Source organism: Pinus tabuliformis, chromosome J, assembly GCF_031772625.1.
Source record: "Pinus tabuliformis cultivar Carrire ecotype Pingquan chromosome J, CPIR1, whole genome shotgun sequence".
NCBI lineage: Eukaryota > Viridiplantae > Streptophyta > Pinopsida > Pinales > Pinaceae > Pinus > Pinus tabuliformis.
This window is the reverse complement of record NC_142295.1, coordinates 494434052-494456624: the sequence shown is the minus strand read 5'-3', so window position 1 is coordinate 494456624 and position 22573 is coordinate 494434052.

Genomic DNA, 22573 nt, shown 5'->3' with positions numbered 1-22573 from the left:
CGAGGGGGTGCTAGAGGGAGCGGGTGGATGAGGGAGATTAGGGAGTAGGGAATCGAGTGAGGGGGAGGGAGGAATGCAAACCGCGATGATATTGATGGTTTTAGGGGAAAGTAGAGGACAATTGAGAGCAGAAGATGCATCCATAGTAGCTGAATCCGGTAGGTGGGGCATAAATGGCCCGCGGCGGTCTGTGACAAGTATCAGTGGAAACTGAAAGAAAAGTGGCGAACAAAAGGAGCCAGATCCCGACATGGCATTAGGGCATTTTGAAATCTCCTCGTAGGGATTTGGGTCAGTTGAAAATTCGATAGCATCCGAGTCCATTGCGGCAGTGGTGAACAGAGTCAATGGAGTACTAACGGTTGAGAGAAAGGGTAGGAACTTGACCGCACACCATAACGGAGGGGAATTATGTAGGTAAGAGATGGATGAGGAGTGATAGCAGCTGCAAAAAGTCCATGAGGGCTTACCCTAGACCCTGAGGTGCTACATCACGGAGGATCAGAGCCATTTCCCAACATCAAATTTTATTCATGATATAACAATCTAAACCACACAAAAGGAAATCCTTCCTCCTTAAAAAGAATGATTTCATTCCAAGAAATGTCAATAAGAAAAAACAATAATGTTATAATATAAGAAAAATCAATAGTCATAAGCATCTACAGCTACAACAATATGCAAGTTCTACTCTCCATCACTTGGCCATTATTGAAATTGATAAAATACAAAATAAAATCTCTATATAAACTTACCATTACTTACCCATTACTCTTGAAAGTCGTGGTAACTTTTATGCAAGTTTTCTAAGAATATTTGGCAACCCATCCACACTCCATGGAAAGAACCCTATAATATATGACCAACAAATCCAACATAATATTATTAAGTCACAACATTTTTAATCAAATGAAATATTTTTAACTATCGATCAATCATGTAATGTTAGGTGATATTTCAATTAGAGTACTTCTACAAGTACTTAGAGAGCACCAACACTCTAATCATCAAAATGATAAATCATTGCACCACGTGCACATTATCTTAGCTCCCGCTAAATACATCCACACAATACTTCTAAAAGTACCCATACAACACCTACTGCTCTCTCATCATCGAAGTGGCCAATAAATGAACCAAGTGCATACTATGTTAGCCCTTGCCAAGACATTCAAAATATTGGTAATACAATAAATGAACTAAAATTCCAATAATTCCTTACTGAGCACTAGGCTCCTTTCTTGTTAAGATGTACATAACATATTTACACAATTATATATAAAATTCATTTTTAACACAACACATAACTAATTAATTAATTTGTTCTACTATGAGAACCACATTGACAAAAGAATGCTCCTCCCAACCAATGGGAAATAGTTTTCAGAACCAAATCGAACCAATTTCACATCCAGACAGCTTTTGACAGAGACCATACTAGGTCTAGTATGGAATTCCACTGGCCAACTAGCACAAGAATTCCAATGACCACATAGGGTCCAATATAGGATTCCTCTTGACATCATTCTGCCTATTCCTCTGACAGGGTCTCGTCTATGAAGAATTTTGGGCCTCCTCCAATAGGCTCCAAATTAACAGAGTTTCCTCAGGCTTTTTGCCATCTTCACCATCTTGGGAAACTCTTTTCTCTTACTGAGATCATTTATCTCTAAGGAGAGGAAATCTGGGTACGCAAGTGCCATCAACCCCTCTAGGCAGGAAACTGCCATCAACCCAAGGCCTTTTGGCCTTTCACAATTGTCCACAATTGTCTGGCATGTTAAATTTCTCTTTTAGGACTCTTTCCCACAGTAATTTACATAATGAACCATATGCACATTATCATTAACAAAAGAAATATTTATGTACACCATGCATTTATACTTAACCCTCAACATGGGTCCACAATATCTAGATTGACATGAAACATAATTGACATACATGTTGTATGCATTCTGATTTTCCAAGTAACACAATCATGCATATCATATAACATTATACTTTCTCATTTACGATTTCAATTCACATTGCAACATTTTACCTTGACAGGTTTTCTTGTTGTCATTAAGCTACCACTACTTAATCCCATCAACAACATTAATCATAAATATGCATCATTTAACAAGTATTCACTTCCCAAATCATTTTATTGTCATGCGTACAATACTGTCATGCATAAAAGTATATGCAAATATTCATTAATGTGTAAATGTCAATAATAGTTGAGTTAACAATCCAAACACTTACAATTTCCCACACTGTATTTTCATCAACAGACTGATACTTGTCATCAATAGATCGATACATGAAGTAACTACCATAATCACTTGTTTACGAATTGAAATAAGCTTAAATCAAATTTAGTTCATCCAAATAAGATTTATTAGTTAGTCATGCAACACTAACCAATCACAACTACCAAACATCTTAATGCAGCCAATACTTAATCAACAATTAATTATTACAGTCAAGTCTCACTACTTGACTCGTTGTTTAAATGGGGTTCTTCCAATGTCCTTTTAGAACACTCGATCGTTTTATTCAAAGAAATTCTCCATATTTTACATTCATGCATTCACTTGTTAAAAGTAGTGAATTGTAACTTTAGTCATGTTCATTGAATGCATCATTAATATTCCCATATTTGCAAAGGTTGGTAGTCAAATTTCACTTTCGGTATTGAGTGTTCAAGATATTTGTAATAGAAGTTTTATTATTCTTTATCCTCAACGGGATTTAGATGTCATGAATATAGTTTTTCAACAAAATTTATTACTTATTACCATTTAATTTGGTTATAAACGTGCACCATGCATCTCAAGCCAAAGTAGTCTATTGCATATATCAATATGTAGATTGTTAGACTCATACCTGAGTTGATGCCCACTAGTAGCATACCTCGATTTATTTTCTTCTTAACAATTCCCCAAAGGTGTCATTGGTGCAACCTTTAGCTCTGATACCACTTGTAACATACCCCGGTAACCTCGCATGAAAATACATGGAGTTAAAAAAATTACACAATTTATCCATAAGTAACTATCTAAATTACTAATCTAGATTCCTCATTAACCATTAGATAGAATCTTCATCATTACATAGAGTAACTTTCAGTAGAGGAATAGTAAGTTGCATAACCATTAACAACTATTGTTGTAGTATATTAATATAAGTTGTATGATGAACCTTGCATCCATTTCATGATTCCCTTAATGAGATTAATTAATTACATAATTTACATTATGAATATCACATCAGACAAGGAATCAACATCATCAAACTAACACTTTAGTCAATCCCATCATTGAACACCAATATACCTTGGAAACCCCGTATGATGAAAACTAACAAACATTTAATTTTATTATTAAACGTTCGTGAGTGTGTTCAACCTTGAATCCATTTCAAGATTCCTTTAACGAGATTAATTAATCACATACTTTACATTATGAACAGCACATCAGGCAAAGAATCAACATTATCAAACTAACACTTTAGTCAATCACATCATTGAACACCAATATACCATGGAAACCCCATAGGGTGAAGACCAACAAACATTTAATTTTATTATTAAACGCATTTAATTTTATTATTAAATTCTCCTAAGCATGTTCACCCCTCACTTAATGGCTTATAAGAGAGTTCATCCATTATCCATTGTTATAAAATATTACAATGAAATATCATTAAAATACAACATACCTAGCTAAAAGCTATTACAATTGTCATGAAACCATTTACCCACAAATCACCACTCTCTATATCCTTGTGGCATGATTGTTCCATTAGTAGACCATCCTATAGTTCGTACTCATTAGCATGGATCATTAGTTATTATCTGCCACAATGTTAAACATAATTTGTCTTTTGCACAAATCACCATCATTTCCTGTCATTGTTGTCGTCAACAAGCTTTGGTAACATGATTAGATAAATTATTAATCAATCAACAATCAATTTTTAAAAGAGATCTTTTAACATCTATTCATGTGCATATATGAGATGTAAATATAATATCACAACATGTTTCTTCTAACAACATTGTGCATGTATAAACAAATAATTATCAATCATGTCAAAATAATTACCCCATTACTATGATCATTCTCGCACCAGCACACATTCATATCCAAAGGAAACCACTGTAACCATCCATTTCACTTAAAGGATACTAGCAACTTATCTTTTTTTTTTCATGCATGTAATTAGATAAAAACTTATTCATAGTGAACTAGTCCCTTAGCTTCTTCTTTGTGCAAGTAACTAAGTAATCTTTGTGCATGCAAATGCAAGTCCCTTTTCGAAAAGAATTTTTCCCAAGATAGAGCTATTTACAAAATATATTGTATGCACAAAGACATGTGTTTCTCTAAAACAAAACTAATGTGTTAGTCATTATTTCTTGCATGCAAATATATGTATTTTACAAAGGAAAGCTAGTGCATTTATTACAAGTAATTACTTGTTTTCCTTTCCAAAATCTAACATAATACTTATTTTTTTATGCACACAAATCCATATTTCTCTTTTAAATATCTAACACAATAGTTCTATTTTCATGCATGTAATCAACTATTGTTTCTATGCTTCTGCATATGTGTTCTTTTTACATAGTTATTTTCAAGAACCCAACATAATTTCTATATCTTTTTATGTACAAAGTTCTCATGTATTTGTTTCCAAGAATCATAACAAAGTTCTCATGCATTTGATTTCAAGAAAGTATCATAATCAACCTTTATTTTGGGCATAAGAACTAAAATAATAGTAATGTTAACATTGTATGCATTAAAACATGCAATTAAATCAAACTATCCAATATACAACACACAAATCATTTATCTTTTTACCCACCAAAACATGTAGTTTTGCAAACTATTGCAAAGGAATTAACACAATTGGATTATCTTTCATGTACAAGAAAAACATATTCTTTCCAAAGAAGATTCTTATGACTTATATTATCTCTTTGCTTTTGATCTATGCTGAGGTTATTATATTTTCTCATAACTAAGTATTCTTTTTTTTCAAAAGAACTCTCTTACCGCATTAGAATCTTTTCCATAGAGTTATTAAGTAACTAATATTTACCAACAACATGGAATATTTTCACCATGACTAAGCACAAAACCATTGTGTTTTTTTTAAGAACACCATAATATTTATTTATTCTAATTAACCAAAAGGTCATAGTTACTTATCTTTTCTTCAACAAAGATTTATGTCTTATGAACATGTAAGGTAGTGATTAAAACTATACATTTAAAAAAAAACCCCACTTTCCAATAAAATAATCTAATTAACTTTCCTCTTTTATTTTTCACCACGCATGAAAGTATTTCACCAATTACCCTCTTTAATCTATATTCATTTAAAGTAATTTGGATTTGTTATCATTTCATGCACTAGTATGAAATCTTTTTTAAGAAAAGAGTATACATCCTATCTTTTCTTACATAAAATGCATATGCAATGTTCTATATATATATATATATATATATATATATATATATATATATATATATATTAAGGGCAAACAAAGTTACTTATCTTTCACTGTTGCATATATATAAACTTTATCTACATACAACAGCATATTTTCTTTACCAAGAAATATGTATAAAATTTCAGGAAATGTTTTAAAAAAAAAAAACTCTTTAATTATTTTCTTTTCAAGAAAAACACTTCAATTTACCTTCAAACCCATGGAAATTTACAAAAAAAAATTGATAACTTACCATTTCATCTTTTCAAAAACTCATGAGAATATTTTCAAGAATTAAATTAATTCACATACCTCTTGTACCAATGACATCTTATCTTTTATACCATGGATGAATTTCCTCTACCTCAAAACCACAGGGATGTCGTAGAATGTATCATTTTTCGTTCGTTACTCTATCCAAATCTACGTCAGGCTACCAATTAAATCCTTCGTCAGACCTCCACTAATTTGCACAATTATGCCAAAGAATACATACATAACCAACAACATCCATCACCACAGTTTTAGTTGCAACTCCATTCAACTTGCCCCACTAAGAATGGTAACAAAAGGCTTGAATACTTTTCTATGAGTGAAAAAACCCTAGATCCAAATATCCATCCAAAAGAACGAGCAAGCTCATTCAGAGTTTAATTCAGAATCAAGCCACCACATGTGCTTTAAATGGTGATTTGATGCTAGAAAGATACAAATCACATCCTCTCACAACATTTTCATCCCTAAGATCTTGAATTGAAGTGTGAGATATCCATCATCTCAATTTTCATGCTCTAAATAATAATTTTATCCAACAAATCGCCTCATCATTTGACATTTGTGACTTCTAGTAATTCATTTTTTATAATTCCTTGGAGGTGGGTCGGTGCTCCTGCATCACCTTGCATGTGGGTTAGTTAGTTGACATCTCACTCATTAGATATAATCTTTTGCACAATTATATAGTGGTGGTTACACCTTGGAGACCTCATTGAGGAGCTTGTTGAAGAAATGTATAGCTTACATAGCCTTTATTGGACATTTTCCTTTCATATTGATGGGTTGTTTCACTTTAAAGTGGTATATACACATGTAATTATATTCATTGGTGGGTAAACCTGCACCTTCCTCTTGGAACACACTTTGATAGAGATTTTTACATGTAGCATGGCCACCAATATTTTACTCATTAAGTTTACCTATCCACTTTAGTCGGTTGATAGAATTTGTGTATGCACTTCTAGATTTGATCTAGGATTTTAGCATGGATATTTTATTTTATTCTAGAGGTTTGAGCCTACAACTACAACTTTATATAATGGAGGCTCCTCCCACTTGTGATGGTTATTGAAAGATTGAAGACTCACTAGAGATTATTCTTAGGTATTTAATGAATCTTAAGGCACACGCTTGGAATGTTATTGTTGAATATTAATGGTTATATTTCTTGCATCAAATTTGTTTATAAAATCTTATAAAAACTAGCGATTTTGTTCCTAATTTTTTGGGTGGTTAATTCCTCTCATGAAATCTTCATATTTGATGTTATTAATATTACTATATGTGAATTTTCTTAATTAGTTAACTTTTCTTCATATTAGTATTTGTTGTAATTTGCATTATATTGTAATAAACTTATTTTTTAAATACTTCTAGAGGTTTTTCTTTGTCATCATTCCTCTTAAGTAAAATTATTCTTAGTAGCCAACTTTATATGCTAGTTCTATATTCTTAATTTAGCCTTATGCACCAAAAAAAATATTACTCTTATTTTTTTTCAAACCCTATATCCCCAGACATAGACCCCCTCTTAATTAACTTCATATAACTCTAAAATTAACTTTGTTTTTTTGGTACATCGACTTCTAAAAATAATAATGATATTCTAGATCTACATTCTAAAATCCAAAAATCATCCCTTGTTAAGGTTCTCTCATTGTGTTACAAGAGGGTTAACCAAATATGTGTTCAAAGATAATGTGGTGACATTAGGTAGCTTTCTTTTGTGTCCCTACAATTTTATTTGAGTTTTGAGATTTTTTTATCTAAAATAAGAGTTTGGGTGATAACATACTCTATAGGTGGATAATGAGTAGTTTTTAGAGACTTTACTAGTTAAATCACTACTTGTGAGTCTCTTGTCCCAAAAACAAGAGGTTTCCATACATCACTTCTTAGAGGTGAGTCCGTTGTCCCACAAACAAGAAGTTCTCATACACCAATTTGGAGCCTAGGTTAGAAGTGACTATATATATATATATATATATATATATAGACATATAGACATATATATATATATATATATATATATATATATATATATATATATAGAAAGAGAACTTAAATACCTGACACAACCTATTAAAAATAAAAATGTACATAATATTTTTGAAATGTGATTATTTCAAGAGGTGCTCTTATCGTAGATATATTATAATGTAATATCTTGTTCAACTTTTGACTCGGTCAAATTATATAAAATTTAAAAAAAGATAAAAAAAAAATAAAAAAAATATATATATATATATATATATATATATATATATATAGTTATCAATTAAAAAAAATATTGACTTGGTAAAATTCCATAAAAAAAATATGAACTGAAAAACATAAAATTAATAACTATAACTATAATTATAATTATAATATTTATAATTAATAATTAAACCAACTATAATTATCAATTAAAAAAATATTGACGAGATAAAATTACATAAAAATAAATATAAATTGAAAAAACATAAAATTAATAATTATAACTATAACTATCGTTATAATTATAATATATATATATAGCCCCAAGAGTTAGCTCAATCGGTCAAATCAAGTGCCTCGCCAATGGGAGGTCACGAATCCCGAAAGCTCTTGGGGTTAGGTCAGTAAATAGGCGGAGGGGTGTTGATGCCCTTCGGGTGGCGTGAGGGGTGTTGATGCCCTTCGGGTGGCGCCCACTCAGTGTTTAAAACCCTGGATGTAGCGGCTACCCACTGACCCGAGTATCCGTGAACCAGTAAGTGAAAAAAAAATATAATATATATATATAATTAAATGATCTTAAATTCATCTTAACTTTAGATCTAGTCAGTGTCAAGAAAAATTATATATATGAGAAAAAAAACTAATAAAATAATTTGTAAAATAAATACAATTAAATACTTAAACTAATAAATTTGCCCCAAAAAAAATTAAAGCCTTGCAATTTTCCCACATTTTCCGGTCACAAAACAATGTGGGAAATAACTTATCCAAGTTGGGACTCCATTGCTCAGTGGGCATCATGCATTTTCAGGTTAAGATCCAGGACGAGGTGCACAACTCGGGACTTTTGCCTTCTCTTGAGTTTCGTTGGCATATTGCATAACAATTAGGAACCTATACACTTTTCCTAGTCTTTATCTTGCATTTTGACTATCTCAATTACGTAATCAGTTTTTCCTCTGTTTTAATGGAATTTGATTTTTTACCCTTCCCTAAAAAATCTAATAAATATATTTTGAAATAACTAAATTGATTTTATTGAAAAAAATTTAATATTAAATATTTACAAGTTTTCTTATCATTGTCATTAAATTTGTTTGCTATAAAGTTATCATTTTACCAAATAGTTTTTAACAATTAGTAATATAAGGATGTTTATTTTGAAAATATGATTTTTAGAATTTTAATTTAATTATCAATAATTATTAAGTGGATAGTAGGGATTTAATCTTCATGGAATATTTTAAAATATTGGTAATAGTACAAACAAATCAAATGTTGAGATTTATCTTCAAAGTAGTTGTATTCTTTCTGCTTTTCTAATTAAATTGATTAATTAAAAAAATATGAGATGTGCATGTTTCATAGGAATATGAGTTATGATGTAAGTCACAGTGTTGTAACAAATCCTATTTATAAGTTAAGAATCCTCATTATAAAGTGAGGTGAAACTCTATGGTTAAAAATTTGTTATATATATATATAACTCATATATTAATTTTTTATAATCATAATAATAAGTTGATTTTAAATATTTCTTTTAATTTAGACAATGTGAGATGTATTATAAGGTAAGCCCTCATATATTATTTTTTTTATAATCATAATAATAAATTGATTTTAAATATTTCTTTTAATTTAGACAATGTGAGATGTATTATAAGGTAAGCCCTTTAATGTCATTTATAAGTCATTTAATTTATGTGTTTTTGCTAGTCTCATAATACATCTCACATTGCTAGAATTTATAATTAAAGAAATCATAAAAAATAATTAAACTATAATCTTATTATAAATTATTATTATTAATATTACTAAAAAATTAATATATGAGTGTAAGTCTCACTAGCACAATTGGTTGAGGAGGATGGGCCTCCTTAGCAAGGTGACCTAGGATCAAACCTTAGGGGGGTGGTTGTGCCTTGTGCTAGGGGGAGGAGACATTCTTAGAAATCCAGTCAACTAAGGGTTGGTGTGGCCCAGAGCGAGTGCGGCTTTGGATCGCGGCTCCTCATCAACTAAGGGTTGGTGTGGCCCAGACTGGGTGCGGCTTTGGATCGCGACTCCTCAAGCCACAGGTCAAGCCTTGAGGATCACAAACAACTTGACAAACCCGGCTTTGGATCGTGACTCCTCAAGCCACAGGTCAAGCATTCAGGGTCACAAACAACTTGACAGACAAATATATATATCTATATATATGTGCGTGTGCGTGTGGAATTTGATGGGTTAGATGCCTTTCGGTCGTGGCTCCTCAAGCCACAGGTAAGGGTCGAGGATCACAAACAATTTATATGTGTATGTGTGTGTGTGTGTTAAAACATAAAAATAAAAAATAAAACATGTAACGATGTTTTTAATCACTAAGAGTCTTAACATGTAAATAGGCTTTGTTACAAAACAATGGACCAATAACATGACCTATTATTACCACATGCTCAAAAAATCATTAACCATGATTGATCATTTTAATTAAACAAAAGTAAAAAAGACATAACCTTTAATTTCTAACTATTACTAACAATACTCTAAAATATTTTATAAAGATTAAATCTCTATTTTAAAAGTTTTATTCCAAAATAAACATGCTTATTAATATAATAAATTAAAATTTTGAAAACCGTATAAAAAATAAACACATCTATTTACATAATTATAGATATCACGTAAACATATAATGTTTAACATTTAACATCGTAAACCTTTAACATGTCATGTTTAACATTGAAAAATCAATCTAATTATTATTATGTATAAACACAATATAAATTTAAAATATAAAGAGGTTTACGAACACTAAGAAAAATAATGGTAAATAATAAAAATATAAATAAATAGGAGGTATGGTAGATAAATAAAACCTCTTTTTATACTTACCCCATAAGTATGGTAAATAAATAAAAATATAAATAAACTAGAGGTATAGTAAATAAATAAAAGCACGAGGTTTTATTTAGTGAAGCCTAAGGGCCAAATACCATGGGACAAATTATTATTAATACTATGGGATACCATGAAACGAATTACTATTAATACCATGGGCCAAATACCATATTTATAAAAGAGGTATGGTAAATAAATAAATATAAAAGAGGTGTAAAGCGGTATGGTAAATAGATAAAAATATATCAAATAGGATTTAAAATCAACATCTAATTTTATACAAAGACTGTGGGCCAAATACCATGGTAAATAAAAGAGGTATGGTAAATAAATAAAAATTAAATAAACGAGAGGTATGGTAAATAAATAAAACTTCTTTTTATATTTACTTCATAAACCTTTTTATATTTACGAATATTTAAAAAAGAGGTTTTATTTAGGTGAATCCTATGGGCCAAATTATAATTTATTTATTTTTGTAAGTTGTGTGTGATCCTCCAAGCTTGACCTATAGCTTGAGGAGCCACCAGCCAGGGGTATCTAACCCATCAAATCCACTCGGGCATCACACCCAGCTTAGCTGATGAGGCCCAGGTTGTGCTAATAAGACTTGATATGGGTCAAATTATTATTAATATCATGCAAAAAAACATTATTAATCCTAATATTAATATTAAAAGATTATTATTTTTTTTAATCTAATATTCATATTAACATATTAATATTATTAAATTTAATAACTTTGGATTAATACAATATTAGATTTGTTATATTATAATTACCAGGGGGATCTACATCGAGTATTTGTAGGTGTTAGATGTAATGTAAGAAAGACATCTAAGGTAAGAAAGATTGTATGTCAACATTTTTAATGTTGGGTATATAACCAGCCTAGATCCATCTTAACTCTCGTTTATCAAGCGTCTAGAGGGATCAAATATCTCAAGGTACAAACCACTTTTTTGAGTGAAAAACTTCAGGAAAGGTTTGCACCTCGAGAGATTTGATCCCTCTTGGAGCTTGATAGATCTGGAGTTAATATGGATCTAGGTTGGTTTCAGTAGTGTGTGGCCAAAGAAAATATAGCGAACATATGATTAATTTTATCCATAATATGTAAATTCATCTAATATTAATATAATTATTTTAAATATGCTAAATATATCTCACATCTGGTCATTTTAATTTTAAATTTTCTTAGTTACCTCAATTTGGAGATGATAAATATTGTTAATAACGTTAATGATGAAATAAAAATTTTGAATGTAAAGTGACAATGTAATAGTGTTGAATGATAGAAAATATGAATAATAAGAATATAGTCAATTATAAATAGTGTTCATCGTGATTAATCTCAAACTATTTTCTTCTACTATTCTTATTGTCACCCTTGTTACTTTTGTCATATTTTCATATCGATTATATGAAAATGACAGGTTAAATCATAAACCATTTAAATCTTTAGCTCGAGCTATTGTAGTAAACATCATATCTTGTCTCTCTTTCTCTCGAATATTAATAGGTTGAATTACTATAACACAAAAAACAATGTACATTGGCAATAAGTTTCTGTGCTTACATTGTAATCAATGCACAATGTTAATCCAATCACTTTAAAATTAATGTACCATCATACATCCAATTACATCAAATCAAAAATCAACATCTACACTGAAATCAATGCATCTAATGCAAGCAATCAAATAAGATTAGAAAACAACATTTACACTCAAATCGATGCATCTAGTGCAAGTAAGAAAATAAGATTATAAACCAACATCTATACTAAAATCAATAGTGCAAAAAACCAAATAGGATTAGAAATCACCATCTACACTGAAATCAATGCATTTAGTGCAAGAAATCAAATAGTATTAGAATCATCATCTACATTGAATCAATGCATCTAGTGCAAGCAATAACATAGGATTAGAAATCACATCTACACTGTAATAAATGCATTTAGTGCAAGCAATCGAATAAGACTAGAAAGCATCTACATTTAAATCAATGCATCGAGCGCAAGCAATCAAATATTATTAGGAATCAACATCTACATTGAAATAAATGCATCTAGTGCAAGCAATCAAATAGAATTAGAAATCACCATCTACACTAAAATCAATGATGCATTTAGTGCAAGCAATTAAATAAGATTATAAATCATCTACATTGAAATCAATGCATTTAGTGCAAGCAATAAAATATCATGAGAAATCAACATCTACACTAAAATCAATGCATCTAGTGCAAGAAATATTCTTCCCTCTCTCCCCCCTTCATATATATATATATATATATATATATATATATATATATATATAGATATATCTCTTCTTCTCTCTCTTAACTTTCCATCTATATCTCTATCTCCCTTTGTCTCTCCATATCACCCCCAAAACACACACTTTCTTTATTCAATATATATATATATATATATATATATATATATATATATATATATCCCTCCCTCCTCCTCTCCCTCTCTCTCTCTCCCTTTTCCCCTTCTCTCCCTCTCCCCCGCTTCTATCTCTCTTCCCTCCTATTGTCCTCTATCACTGTCTCTCTATATTCCTTATCACTCCCTCTCTCTTCCCCACCTTTCTCTCTCTATTATTTCTTCTTACCTCCCTCTCTCTCACCCTCTAACTCCATCTCTCTTTCCCTCACTCTCTCTCTCTCTCTCTCTCTCTCTCTCTCTCTCTCTCTCCAACTCTATTACTATATCCCTCCCTCTCTCCTCTCTCTTTCTCTCCCCCATTCTCTCCTTCTTTTTCTCTTTATCTCATCCCCAAACATACACACTCTCTCTATGTCTCTCCTTTATCACTCCCTCTCTCTCTTCACTTCTCACTCTCTATGTATTTATTATTCCCTCTCTCTCTCCCCCTCCAAATCCATCTCCCTTTCCCTCCCTCTCTCCTCGTCTCTCTCAAGTCTACTCTCTCATACTTCGTTTCTCTCCCTTCCTATCCTACCTCCTTCTCTCTTTCCCCGTCACTCTCTCTCTCTCTCTCTCTCTCTCTCTCTCTCTCTCTCTCTCTCTTTTCCCTCCAATCCTCTCTCTTCCCCCATCACTCACTCTCTCTCTCTCTCCAACTATGTTACTATATCCCTCCCCCTCTCCTTCTCTCTCCTTCTCTTCCCCCTTCTCTCTATCTCTCTTTCTTTGTCTCTTTATCTCACCCCTAAACATACACTCTCTCTCTCTCCAGCTCTCCCTTTTCACTCCCCCTCTCTCTCTAGTTCTCACTCTCTATGTCTTTATTCTTCCCTCTCTCTCTCTCCCTCCAACTCTATCTCTCTATCCCTCCCTCTCTCTCTCCAGCTCTCCCTTTTCACTCCCCCTCTCTCTCCAGTTCTCACTCTCTATGTCTTTATTCTTCCCTCCCTCTCTCTCCCTCCAACTCTATCTCTCTATCCCTCCCTCTCTCCTCCTCTCTCGAAAGTCCTCCCTCTCATCCTTCCACTCTCTCCCTTTCTCTCCTACCTTCCTCTCCCTTCCCCATCTCTCTCTCTCTCTTCCCTCCAACCCTCTCACTATCTCACCCCTCTCTCATTCTCTCTCTCACCCCTCCATCTTTGTGTCTCCCTCTCCTTCTCTTACCCTTCTCTACCTCTCTCACTCATCTCCCCCTCTCTCTCTTCATTCCTCCTCTCCCCTCTCATTCAGTTTATCTCCATCTCTCCCTTGTCACTCCCCCTATGTCTCCACCTCTATCACTCTATGTCTTTGTTCTTCCCTCCCATATATTTCTAGAGTTAATATATATCATGATATATTAATATATATTATAATATAACAAATTTAATATTGTATTAATCCAAAGTTATTAAATTTAATAATACTAATATTATAATATATTAATGTGAATATTAGATTTAATAATAATAATATTATTATTATTAGGGTTCAAAATGTTTTTTTCGTTGTATTAATAATAATTTGGCCCATAGGTTTCATCTAAATAAAACCTCTTTTTTTTAGTTTTCCTAAATATAAAGAGGTTTATGGAATAAATATAAAAAGAGGTTCTATTTGTTGAATTGAGGCTTCTGTGATCCATATCAAGTGTATGAGAAAAGTTTTTCGGCCTGAATCACATAATAGAACATTTCTTGAAGCGTTTTGAACCAACGAGTGTGGTTCATCATCAAGACAAGTATTTAAATAGGAGAACAGATCGTCCAATAGCTATGTTTGACTAAAAAACAACTATATTGGGTCACACTAGATAAACGGCTAAGATTGACCAAGAACAGCTAGATTTGACTATTCAATTTTTAATTATATAATAACATTAAATTATTATTTTATTACTTGTCATATGTTATTTAAGTGAAAAGTTAACCAAATTTGAGTTTTTCTTTTTTTTTTCCTCAGATTTCTAGAAATAATAATTAATATTATATTATTATTATAATATTGTTATCTTATTATTAATGCTTTGTGTAACAAATAAAAAATAAATTTAAAAGATCTATGGATATTATCAAAGGTAAGGATTAAAATAATATTAGTTATATATTAGATCCCCTCAGGTTAGTCATAAGAAGGGGGGAATATCTATATTAAAATATGATAATTTCTTCTTCTTTTTTTAATATAAATTTAATAGAACTTTGGATATTATTAAATGTAAGGACTCAAATAATCTTAATTATCATTATATTATGTATACTGGATCCCTTCAGATTAGTTATGAAAAGGGAAATTCAATACTAATATTTAACCTATATTAAAAGTAGTATTCGAAATGATAAAGGTATTATACTTACCACCAATTGTTAAGGCATTAATATCTAGAAATCTAATGGGAACCAATTATTAATTCAAGGGAAATTAGTATTTGAAAGGATTTATTGTTATTAACAATATAATAGTGTTATAATACTAGTATTTAATTAAATTTATTAGTAAAGTTGTGTACTTAGAACATAAATAATATAACCCTAAAGAGGATCAAAGAACTATGTCTAACGAAAGAGGGTTAGAGGATATCAAGGGGGAAAAACTATAGAACAAGCTATTAAGAGAGGGAGGGGAGGAAGGGGAGGAAATGACTAAGAGGCAAGGGCTGGGACCCAGCAACTACTGATCTTCCAACGGTCCTCTCTATTGAGATTACTTGGTCTCCTTTCAATTTCGATGGCTTCCCTAAATTTTCAGTGATGGAACTACGAAACTCTAGCAATAACATTGGCACCTTCAATACATACATGATGTTTGGTCTTCTCTGCATGCTCTGCTAGTGCGGAAGACTTGGTTCTCCTATGTTTAAGATCAACTGCGTGCTCACTAATTCTTTGATTAATGGAGCGCCCAGTCTCACCAATATAGGGGGTCCCACAGGAACAAGGAATAATATAAACCCCCTTCATGTCCTTAGGGTCGATAGGATCCTTTACTGATCGGAGGGATTTATGAATGGTGTTAAGGGGTCTAAAGGTCGAGGGAACATTATGCTTCCTAAGAATCCTCGCAATCTTATTAGTGGTCCCTTGAACATAGGGTAGATGGACTCCTGGGACTCGTTCTTTAGGTTCTTTTTTAACTACCGAATTTTTGGAAGCTTTGAGAAAAGCCTTCTGACCTAGGTATCTGCTATAACCGTTCTCAACAAAGACATTAAGGAGATGGGATTTCTCTTTCTCGAAGCTTTTTTCATCAGAGACCCTTAGGGCACGAGTAGCGAGAGTGTTGAGAATGCCCAACTTTTGAGCCGGGAAATGATGGGAACTGGCATGAAGATATTGCTTTGTATGTGTTTTCTTTCGAAACACTTGGTGGGAGAGGGAACCATCCATATTCTTAGAAATAAGAATATCAAGGAAAGGGAGGCAACCATCAACTTCATGTTCCATGGTGAACTTAATGGCTGCGGATTGACTGTTGAGATGATGGAAGAAGAGATCCAACTCCTCTTGGCCATGAGACCAGATGATATTAGTGTCATCTACAAATCTTTTCCATAGTTTAGGTAGGAGGGGGGCCGAGGACAAAGCTTTGGATTCAAAATCTTCCATAAAAAGATTAGCAATGACAGGGGATAGGGGTGAGCGGTGAGCCCATGGTAACACCACAGGTTTTATTTATTTACCAGATTTTTGGAGTAAATATAAAAAAGGGTTTATTTATTTAGTTAAACCTCTTATTTTAGTATTTCTAAACCTCTTTATATTTTAAATTTATATTGTCTCTATACATAATAATAATTAAATTGATTTTTAAATAAGGCCGACATTAGATTAAAAATGTTAAATGTTAAACATTATGTTTACATTTATATTTACATGTTTATGTGTTTAAGTGAGATCTACCCCCATAGGGTTGTTTACATTTACATGTTTACCTATTTATGTTTATGTTTTTTTACATGTTTACCTGTTTATGTTTATGTTTTTTTTACATGTTTACGTGTTTATGTTTATGTTTTACTATGATATACCTCATACTGGGCTCTAAAAAATAATACAACACAATAAACCGGTTTGAGCCATGTAATAAAAATAATAAAATTAAATTTATTATATTTTAATTTTGTTTTAAATAATAAAATTACCAAACAACTTTTTAGATAAAAGAAAATAATAATACCATGGTTTATCAATATCATGGGCCCTTTTGATTATCATGGTATGGATCTAAGCTTTTAATTATTTTGTTACAATACCATGGGCCAATACCATGGCTTATCAATACCACATATGATAGGAGGTCAGGGAAATATTAAGAAAAATATAAGTTTTATATTTCATCTAATATTTTTTGCCTACCTCCATTTACTTTTTACTAATATTTGGTAAAATATAATATTATAATATTACATTTTACCTATTTCCCCCTTAATAGATCCACTTCTTCTTGTAATTTTCTTTATACTTGAAGTTTAAAAGTAAACAAACTCAACTATAAAATTAGCAAGGGTGGGTGAGAATATTGAGTAAAATGTAATATTTAGGTTGGGGTGTCATGGGAAATATTAGGTAAAATGGAATAATATTACATTTTAACTTGTATTTCTCGCCACCTCTGCCCACTTTTTATTGGGTGGGGGGCATAATAAATATTGGGTAACATATAATATTGTAATATTATATTTTTTCCAAGATTTTCTCTCACCCGATTCACTTTTTATTAAAAATATTCTTTATATTTGAGGTTTATTAGTAAACTTAACTCTTATGTAAATATTTGATCACAGTATGGTAGAGATGTTGTAATGTTTAACATTTTGACTCTATAAAAATAAAACTAATAAAATAAAATAAAAACATGAAATTAATAATTATAATTACGTCATAATGTGTTCCCCTCTGAAATCCACTCCCCTCTCACCTTACTTGTCAAACGATGATTTGTTTGATTTGATGTTAGACTATTAAAATGTTGGTATATAGTTAATCAAAAATTTAGTTATAACTGAAACAATAAAAGTATAAACTTCATCTTTATAAAAGTCCAAACTTCATCTTTTTCAAGATCCAGTGAACCCTGAAGGTAGATAGCCATGGCTTGTGTTGCAGAGTGAAGGTAGACGGTCATGGCTTGTGTATCTTTTTCAAGAACCAGCGAACCCTAAAGATAAACGGTCATGGCTATGCTAAAGATAGACTGCTATGGCTTGCATTGCAGAGTGAAGGTAGACGGCCATGGAGTGGAGTGAAGGTTGCTGGGCTTTGGTTTAACATTATGCGTTGGGCCAGCTGTTCTCAATGCGCTCCCATCTGAATTTGGCTCATTGTTGCCAACATATAAAGGCCGCTCTGTTGAAGATAATGGAGAATATCCTAGAATAGGTTGAGTTGGTTCACATAACCTTAAGATAGGAATTAGTTTCTATTTCTTAGGATGTTGATCTAACTTCCCTAAAACCATGTTTTCTATTTAATGTGTAATGTGCATGAACAATGTAGAGCGTTCTGCAAAACCAGACTCTCCTAGTTCAGACTCTCTTTCGTAGAGCTGACCAGTGGGTTTTAATTCTTTAATACAAACATTTCCATTTTTATCATGGTATTAGAGTGTCAGGGCTGAGGAACCTGTACGATGGTTGGTGGGTGTCACTGAACAAGAATCATCGTTGTTTTTTGGAGTATAACTACGACGAAACCGAAATCATCGCAAGTTAAGAGGAGTATCACTACGATGAGTGCATTGTAGCTCCTTCACACATATTTTTATTTTGGCCATCGCAGGTAGTCCATGTACAACTGTGACGACGTCACAGATAAGTCATGTACATCTGTGATGATCGTGTAAATCATAAAAGTTGCATGGGGAAGCCAAGAACAAGGTTGTAGCTGACAATAGAAGGTTGTTTGGTGGCTATGAAGGAAGCCACGGTGATCAGCGGGTGTGCTTCGAGATCAAACAACATTGAAGATCAGTGATATGTCTCTGTCAGAGATCTGGGGTAAATCTAACATCTTCTTTTACCTGTAGATTTTTTTTCTTCTAAATCACCAAGATGAATAACAATATGTTTGAAGCATGCTTGAAAGATCATAACAAGCTCGATGGTTCCAATTTTGCAAATTGGAAATTCAAGAGGTAGACTCTGCTAGACGTGCAGAGTGCTTGGACGATTGCAAATGGGGATGATTTGAAGCCCGTGGCTGGATCAGCATCGATCCCAGATTGGGAGAAGCGAGAAGGTAAAGCAAGGATGTTGTTGAAGATGTCAGTGAAAGACTGCATCATACCACACATTAGAGAATGTAAGATAGCTAACGAGATCTGGGGAATTCTGAAGGATTTGTATGAGATCAGGAATTCAAATCGTCTTTTGTTCCTCAAGAGTAAGATCATATCCCTGAAGATAGAGGAGAATGAAACAATTGCTTCATTCGTAACAAGGATCAAAGATCTGAAGAACAAATTGGCAGACGTTGGTCATACAGTTGACGATACAAATCTTGTAACAATTACCATGAATGGTGTCACTAATGATTACCAAATGTTCATCCTTGGGATAAATGCCAAAGAGAAGATCCCAAAATTTGAAGAGCTGATAGGAATATTGATGTGGGAAGAAGAAAGAAGATCGACTCTGAAGCCCCACAGTGCCGATATTGCATTGATGGCGAAGAAAAACTTCTTCAAATGGAAAGGAAGTCCACAACAACAAAACGGAGCAAACTCACACAAAAGACCGAATCAGACCCAAGGTATGCATCTGAATAGAAACTACTCTGAAACTAAATGTTTTTATTGCGGAAAACTGGGTCATATTGCCAGGGAGTGCAGGAAGAAGAAATATCATGAAGAATAGCAGAAGCAGAAAAGACATGCAGGTCATCTCGCGAATGACAATCATGTGCAGAATTTCAGATTGTTCATGGCAGATCGTGATGAGAATGTTGATGCAGACATCTGGTATGTAGATTCAAGAGCATCAACACACATGACAAGGAACAAGCATTGGTTCGAAGATTTTAAAGAAATCAACAAAGGAGCACAGATTTACCTATGCAATGATAGAAGTCGTTAAATCAAAGGGTGTGGGAAAGTTTATGTCATTCTACCTAATGGTAATATCAAACAAATTCATAATGTTATGTATGTGCCTAGTGTAACAAAGAACTTGATTTCCATATCCATGATTACAGATCAAGATCTGAAAGTTGAATTCTTTAAATCTAATTGTTATATTAAAGATCTGCTAGATGGCATGGAGACAATTGCTACAGGAATCTGAACAGGAGGTCTATACAAGTTGGATGTAAGACCTGCACCAGTTCGAGCCTTGACAGCTACGAGTTTGACTACAGAAGAGTTATGGCATCAGAGATTTGGTCATATCAACTACAATGATTTGTTGTTACTATAGAAGAAGGAAATGGTAAGAGATATTCCTATGCTAAAGCAAATACATAATGATTGTGATGCCTGTACATTAGGAAAGATGCATAGAGAAGAATTCTGTGTTCGAGTAGAGAAGAAATAGAGAGATTTACTTGAATTAGTGCACGCAGACCTTTGTGGACCCATGCAGACAAAATCATTAGGAGGTGCACTGTATTTTCTACTGTTTATTGATGATTGTACGAAGTTTTCTTGGGTGTATTTATTAAGTAAGAAGAACCACGCATTCGAATACTTTAAGCAGTTTAAAAATATGATTGAAAGACAAACAGGGAAACAAATAAAAATTCTCCATTCTGATCAAGGGGGAGAATACAGGAAGGATGAGCTTATCAGGTATTTTAAAGATCATGGAATTTTGTAGCAGTTCACAGTACCCCATACTCCACAGCATAATGGAATAACAGAAAGAAAGAACATAACACTAGTGGAATGTGCTAGAAGTATGTTGAAAGGTAAGAATCTTTCGAATAGTTTTTGGGTTGAAGCGTGAATACTATAGTTTATTTGAAAAATAGGAGTCCTACAATGAGTCTTTAGTTTAAAACTCCTTATGAAGCATTCTATGGATTTCAGCCTGCAGTAAAACACTTAAGAATATTTGGATCTAAAGCATTTGCCCACATTCCAAAGGAAGATAGAAGAAAATTAGATTCAAAAGCCATCAGATGTACCTTTATAGGGTATTGTTCACAATATAAATCTTACATATTATTTAATCCCTCTAATCACAAGATTTTTGTTAGTAGAGATGTCAAATTCCACGAGCAGGATCATGAAGAATTTGATGAGCATAATGAGGAATGGGACCTTGGTGGAAGAAGAAGCAGAGAACAATCAGGGTCAACCGCAAGCAAAGGCAGAGGATGAACATCAACAACAGCAACAGCTGGAAGAAAAAGAAAATGATGATCAAATAAGGTTTGAAGCCACCCCACCACTCAGGAGATCAAGTAGGAAAGCTCAATTGCCTGCAAGATATAGGGAAAATGCTTTTATAACTAGTATGATGAATGTGGTTGAACCTTCTAGTTATAAAGAAGCAAATGAATGTAGTGAATGGAAAACAACCATGGAATAGGAATATGATTCAATAATCAGAAATAGCACTTGGGAATTGGTTGAACTTCCTAGAGGAAAACAAACCATAGGTTGTAAATGGTTATATAAACTAAAGATTAATGCAGATGGAACCATAGAAAAACTAAAAGCTAGGTTGGTAGCAAAGGGGTACTCACAAAAAGAAGGGATAGACTATGAAGAAACCTTCGCCCCTGTAGCTAAATTGAATACTATTAGAATGTTAATTGCTTTAGCTACTAAGAAACATTGGATGATACACCAACTAGATGTAAAGTCTGCATTTTTGAATGGAGAACTAAAAGAAGAGGTTTATCTAGAGAAACTGATCCGGATTTAAGCAGGAACGCAATAGATTACAGAGATAACCATAAATACAGAGATGCGATAACCATAAAAACAGAGATGCAGCGGAAATAATACTTCATTTCATTAATGGAGAATACTAAAATATGCTTACAAATAGAAATAACCCAGCTAGGGTGATGGTAGCTTATCTCTGAGAAGAGATGTGTCGGCTACATGACTCTGAACTGTTTCGAACTGTCTTTACAATGAGGCTCGAAGGCCTATTTATTATTGAGAAAAAATGGAAAACCCTTAACATTCCAAAACCTAACCCTAGAAGATGAAACGCCAAACTATGGGCCCCGTTTGGGTAAATTGGTACATCAACTTCCCGGGGTCGTAACTTTGGCATACGATCTCCGTTTGACGCACATGATAGCCCGTTGGAAAGATCTCTCCAAGGACTACGACGAAAAAGACGATTTTTT